The sequence below is a fragment of the Tiliqua scincoides genome, chromosome 4, assembly GCF_035046505.1.
Source record: "Tiliqua scincoides isolate rTilSci1 chromosome 4, rTilSci1.hap2, whole genome shotgun sequence".
NCBI classification, from domain to species: Eukaryota; Metazoa; Chordata; class Lepidosauria; order Squamata; family Scincidae; genus Tiliqua; species Tiliqua scincoides.
Window position 1 is genome coordinate 97,265,485 of NC_089824.1, and position 6,008 is coordinate 97,271,492.

A 6,008-nucleotide genomic window follows, 5' to 3' on the forward strand; every position below is an offset into this window, starting at 1 on the left:
TCTGCAGCAAGGCTAGTAGACCTGAGCTTCAAAGACTATTGTGACTGTCAGCACCCTCCTCCATGCTATTTCCCCCCTTCTGCTGCCCCCATTGTGCCCCTCCCCCTTTGGGAAGGGGCCCAGAATAAACTCTGTACCCCCTGATAAAATTCCTTTCATAGGCCCTGTTTTATCCACATGGGCAGGTGCTCTGCAAAGTTTCAAACAGGGATGTTCTTTGCCCATCCTTGATAGTGAACCTGGAACCATTCACATGCAAAGCAGATGCTCTTCCCCTGAGATCAGCATCCTTCTCTGTGTGACAGCTTCCATCAAGGTGCTTTGGAGCTTGTCGATAACATGATCACTAAGCATTCCAGAGCTGCCCCCATGCGGCTCTGTGCAGACTTCATGCACTCCCTGTAAAAACTACAGTGCAAGGAACATTGCCTGCGATATGGCTCTTTGTAGGAAAGAGTACATTTTATGACTTTGAAGAGAATAGCTGCAGATTGAGACGCATCTGGCCACAAGGTAATAAACAGGGCTGTGATCAGTTATAAACAACAGCAATGCTGACTGCAGTGTGCAAAGGAAGTCATTTTGCTGCACCAGTTTGATTGCTTCATCTCTCTCTGTAAAGAAAAGTCAAAGATTTTAGGCTGCAAAGAAAAGCAATTTAACTGGATGCAAAACCCACTTAAATGCTTGCAATTTACTTCTGAAAATAATTTGGTTAGGATTGACCTAGTTAAAAAGAGAGATGTTAAAAGTATATTAATGATACAAACCTCATATTTCAAAATCTGGTTCAGATACCACATGTCCCGTTCTCCCCTTTTACATGCAAGTAGAAATTTCTTCTACCCAGAGATTCAGACCCAATTTCATATCCTGGCTTATCTGCAAGCTCTGGTTACAGGAAACCAGTATTTGCTGGGTTCAAACATCACAGCAAATCCCAGTTCGTTCTGCAAACTCCCTCAACACATGCACAAAAGAAAGAAGGAACAATATAGGTCTGATACTCAAATGGTACTTAGAACTAAAATTACATGACGGTTCAACATTACGTCTGAACCAAAAACTCTGGTACAAAAAAGTATCCAAGGTGAAATGGCAAATAGTTATATGGTACAGTCAATTAAGAATAGCCAACGTGTGTTTTGTTGTAGAGAGGCCTCATAATGTATCATGGTAAAGGCTGCTGTTCCTTTCATAATAAGTGAATCATTGCTTTTCAATGTTATTATTGAATGCAATGGGAATGACACATAGTTGCACTGCACCTCTATGACCTCTGCCCCTTCCAGTGCCTCATCCCATAGGGAAAGTATTCATTGTAGGGGTTGGAGAATGACATTTCAACCCCACTCAATATCCAGACACTCACTGTTCCTTTTTGCTAGTGGTTTAATGGCAAAAGTTAGGGTTTATAGGAGAGGAATTTCTGATGTTCTGTCCATCTCCTCACAGCTGCCCTATTGTCCCCTTTTGTCATCAGGCACTTCCTAGCCTGAGGGCCTTCTACAGCCTTACCACCTGCTCAGTGGGTTGACATGCCAGCCCTCTGGCTATGGGTTACTCCTGCAGCAAGGCAGCCTCTTTCCCCTCAGTCCTCTCCCTCTCTTCTTTGTCCCCCACACTCCTTCTCTGTCACCCACTTCACCAACTGGGTCACCACCCTCCTCTTCCTCTTGTTCTGCACTCCACCAGCTCTGCCTTCTTCCTGCCCGCTTGCCTTCCTGTCAGTAATACAAGTTCTCCACTCTTCTCAGTTCTCCACACCTTCCCAGCTCCAGCTTCTCTCTGCTGTCACTCCTCATTCCATCCTCAATCCAGGTCACCTTGCTTCCTTGTCCACTGTTCTCTCTCCCACTCTACTCCAACTTGTCCTCTCTCCATCCCCATCTTCTTTCTCACTCTCACCACCCTTTGCCTGTCTTTGTCCTCTCCTGTCTTCTCCACCGGCCATTGCTGCTGCTTCTCCTTCTTGCCCGCAGCTTCACCTGCCATTCTCAGCCTATTCTCCCTCTTCCCTTTGTATTTCCTTCCTGACATGCTCCCTCTTCAGATTGGAGCACTGGCGGCAGGCACAGACTCATCCTCTAGCCCCAGTAAGTACCACCTCCCAACAGCCCTGCCAGTTATGCAGCATCACACATGGAAAAGGCTACACTGATATTAAACAGTACACTAACTACAAAGAGAAGGCAAGCAGGCTTTAAAATTACAGTACCATTCAGCCTCCAAGATTTGTTATTTTAATATTTTGATAGTTATGTAGTGTTGCTTTGAATTTCCCAGGAAGTAGGTGTAGGAAAGAAAAGAGGGTACATTATCTTTGAAAATGAGTAATCTGTCATTAACTGTACAGTTTTAATATCACAATAAGTATGTTCAGGTTATGCATATGCAATGCTGAGCAAGAATCAACTATGTCTTTTGCAGAGAGTTTGCGTACTATAATGATATGAGGCTCAGCTGCAAATCAAGACTTCCCCCATTCAGATTTTTCCCTCTCCCATCCACCCACTAGGTAGTCACCCTCAGCAATCTAGTTGTAAGTAAATATTATCCCCATATTGCAACAACCTTGTTAAGGACTACATCACAAGCCATATGAAGAGTTTTGCATACTCTTCACGTGCTATATAAATATATTATTTAGTGTGCTATATAAATGTATTATTTCAGAGTAGTTCATATTCCATCCTGCCTCTTTGAAAACCCCATGATTTAGGGAGGCAGAGAGTGAACTTAATTCTGGAGGAACTGCTTGAGTTCAATTATAGATGCAGGATTTTTGTACAAATTTTCCATATGCACTGTTGGCACATTACTATTCTCTAAATCCTAACAAGCATTCACATTAAGCAAAAATTGTAAAAAACTTTACCTGTACACATAGGCTTCGTGCTCTGGAGAGGACACTCTGTTCCAGAACCACCATTCAGAGCGTGACACCATAGTCTTTCGAGACTGAAGGATGCCAACAACACATAGGATCAGAAATGTTCTGTCCTACTGATTTTTTTTTTTTGTTATACAATAGCCAGTGTAGCAGAATGGATGACACTGGACTTAACCATGGAAGTCTCCTTTCCGGAAGATGGCAGTGCCAACAGTTGCTGGTGATGTGGAAGTGTGTTCCAGCCTTAACTGTGTTCTCGCACATGCTTGGGCTATTCTGTGACGCGTTCCCAGCGGAGAGCTGCTACTGGCTTTGTGGGCACAAGTTGGGCTTTGTGGATGGTCAGGGAGGGAAAGGGGAGATAAAAGGAGACTTAGGGATGGCAGAGAAATTATTTAATGCAAAGAAGACAGATGCAAAGAACTCATTTGTCTTCACGACAGAAGACCTCGGGCAGATACCGCTGCCCGAACTGCCCCTCCTGATCAAGGAATTAAGTCAGATAGAGGTTAAAAGAGAAGATATTTCAGACCTAATTGACAAATTAAAGATCAATAAGTCACCAGGCCTTGATGGCATCCACCCAAGACTTATTAAGGAATTGAAGAATGAAGTTGCTGATCTCTTGACTAAAATATGCTACTTGTCCCTAAAATCAGCCATGGTGCCAGAGGATTGGAGGATAGCAAATGTCACACCAATCTTTAAAAAAGGGAAGGAGAGGGGACCTGGGAAACTATAGACCTGTCAGCCTAACGTCTATTCCAAGTAAGATGGTGGAAAACCTCATCAAAGATAAGAATCTCAAAACCCATAGACGAACAAGCCTTGCTGAGGGAGAATCAGCATGGCTTCTGTAAGGGTAAGTCTTGCCTCACAAACTTTTTAGAATTATTTGAAAAGGTCAACAGGCATGTCAATGTGGGAGAACCCGTGGACATTATATATCTGGACTTTCAGAAGGCGTTCGACATGGTCCCACACCAAAGGCTACTGAGAAAACTCCAGTCAGGGAATTAGAGGGCGGGTCCTCTCCTGGATTGGGAACTGGTTGCAGACCAGGAAAGAGTGGGTGTCAATGGACAATTTTCACAATGGAGCGAGGTAAAAAGTGGTGTGCCCCAAGGATCTGTCCTGGGACCCGTGCTTTTCAACCTGATCATAAATGACCTGGAGACAGGGTTGAGCAGTGAGGTGGCTAAGTTTGCAGACGACACCAAACTTTTCCGAGTGGTGAAGACCAGAAGTGATTGTGAGGAGCTCCAGAAGGATCTCTCCAAACTGGCAGAATGGGCAACAAAATGGCAGGTGCACTTCAATGTCAGTAAGTGTAAAGTCATGTACATTGGGGCAAAAAGTCAAAACTTCACATATAGGCTAATAGGTTCTGAACTGTCTGTGACAGATCAGGAGACGGATCTTGGGGTGGTGGTGGATAGCTTGATGAAAGTATTGACCCAATGTGCAGCAGCAGTAGAGGCCAATTCTATGCTTGGGATCATTAGAAAAGGTATTGAGAACAAAACAGCTAATATTATAATGCCGTTGTACAAATAGATGGTAAGGCCACACCTGGAGTATTGTGTCAAGTTCTGGTCACCACATCTCAAAAAGGACATAGTGGAAATGGAAAAGGTGCAAAAAAGAGCGACTAAAATTATTACTCGCCTGGGCACCTTTCTTATGAGGAAGGGTTACAGCTTTTGGGCAATTTCAACCTAGAAAAGAGGCGCCTGAAGGGGGACATGATTGAGGCACACAAAATTATGCCGGGGATGGACCGAGTGGATAGAGAGATGCTCTTTACCCTCTCACACAACACCACAACCAGGGGACATCCACTAAAATTGAGCGTTGGGAGAGTTAGGACAGAAGAAAATATTTCTTTACTCAGCTTGTGCTTGGTCTGTGGAACTCCTTGCCACAGCATGTGGTGATGGCATCTGGCATAGATGCCTTTAAAAAGGGATTGAACATGTTTCTGGAGGAAAAATCCATTACGGGTTACAAGCCATGATGTGTATGTGCAACCTCCTGATTTTAGAAAAGGGCTACATCAGATTGCCAGATGCAAGGGAGGAAACCAGGATGCAGGTCATGTCTTATGTGTTCCCTGAGGCATTTGGTGGGCCACTGTGAGATACAGAAGGCTGGACTAAATGGGCTTTTGACCTGAGCTAGTCAGGCTTTTCTTATGTAAACCTCATATTTAAAATTCCCACATTAAACATCTCAAACAAGCCATTCCAGCATTATTAATATTTGTAAAATGGGAGATTATTTTTTGTCAAAAGCTTCTGTAGAAGGGAATAAAGATTGAAATGCACTTTAATAAATTGCTGGTTGGAAAGTCTTGCATCAAAACAGCATGTTAGATGGTAATTCTCAATTCAGAAATTTTTGTCAAACTTCTACAATAAATGAAAATGCTACTCAAGCTAAATTATGAAATACCTCTCTTATCAGCTTCTCAGAACTTTGGCAATTCTCTCTCATACTCCTGCTTAAAGCTTTTCGTAGCATCAAGTTCTCAAGACTTCAGTTCTCTAGGAAGTGAAGGATGTTCTTTCCATCACTATTGCTATTTTTAGCATACTTACAGTGTGAATTCAACTATTCATCCGCAATCGATTAGCTGCTGAAAACTCAATATGCATTGCTAAATTTAGGCAGAACTGCAATGGTTACGTCTGCACAGAGAATATACAGTTCAGGAGAGAGTTTCCTGCAGTCTCTTCCTACTCCCCATATTCCTGGTAATATATAGTCCGTCCCGTATGACCCTCCCTACATTGCAACACTCACTCACTAAGCCTTTTTAATTGGTGGGAAGAATAGAGCCAATACCTTTACTAAAATTCTCTGCATAGCTTGTCCAAAAGATGTTGAATTCCATCAGACTACTGCATTCATTTATTCTCAGTACAGGTATTTGGAGGTTGTACATTTTTGAGACAGTGGAATTTTTATATAACACTTTCTCTCATTACATGCTCCTTGGTCCATCCTTGAATATACACCTTAATGACAATTTAAGTGTTCATCCTGTCTTTAAAGCACTTGGCTATATTAGCATAATTATTTAAGAATGCTCAGCACACTAATTTTTTCTAAC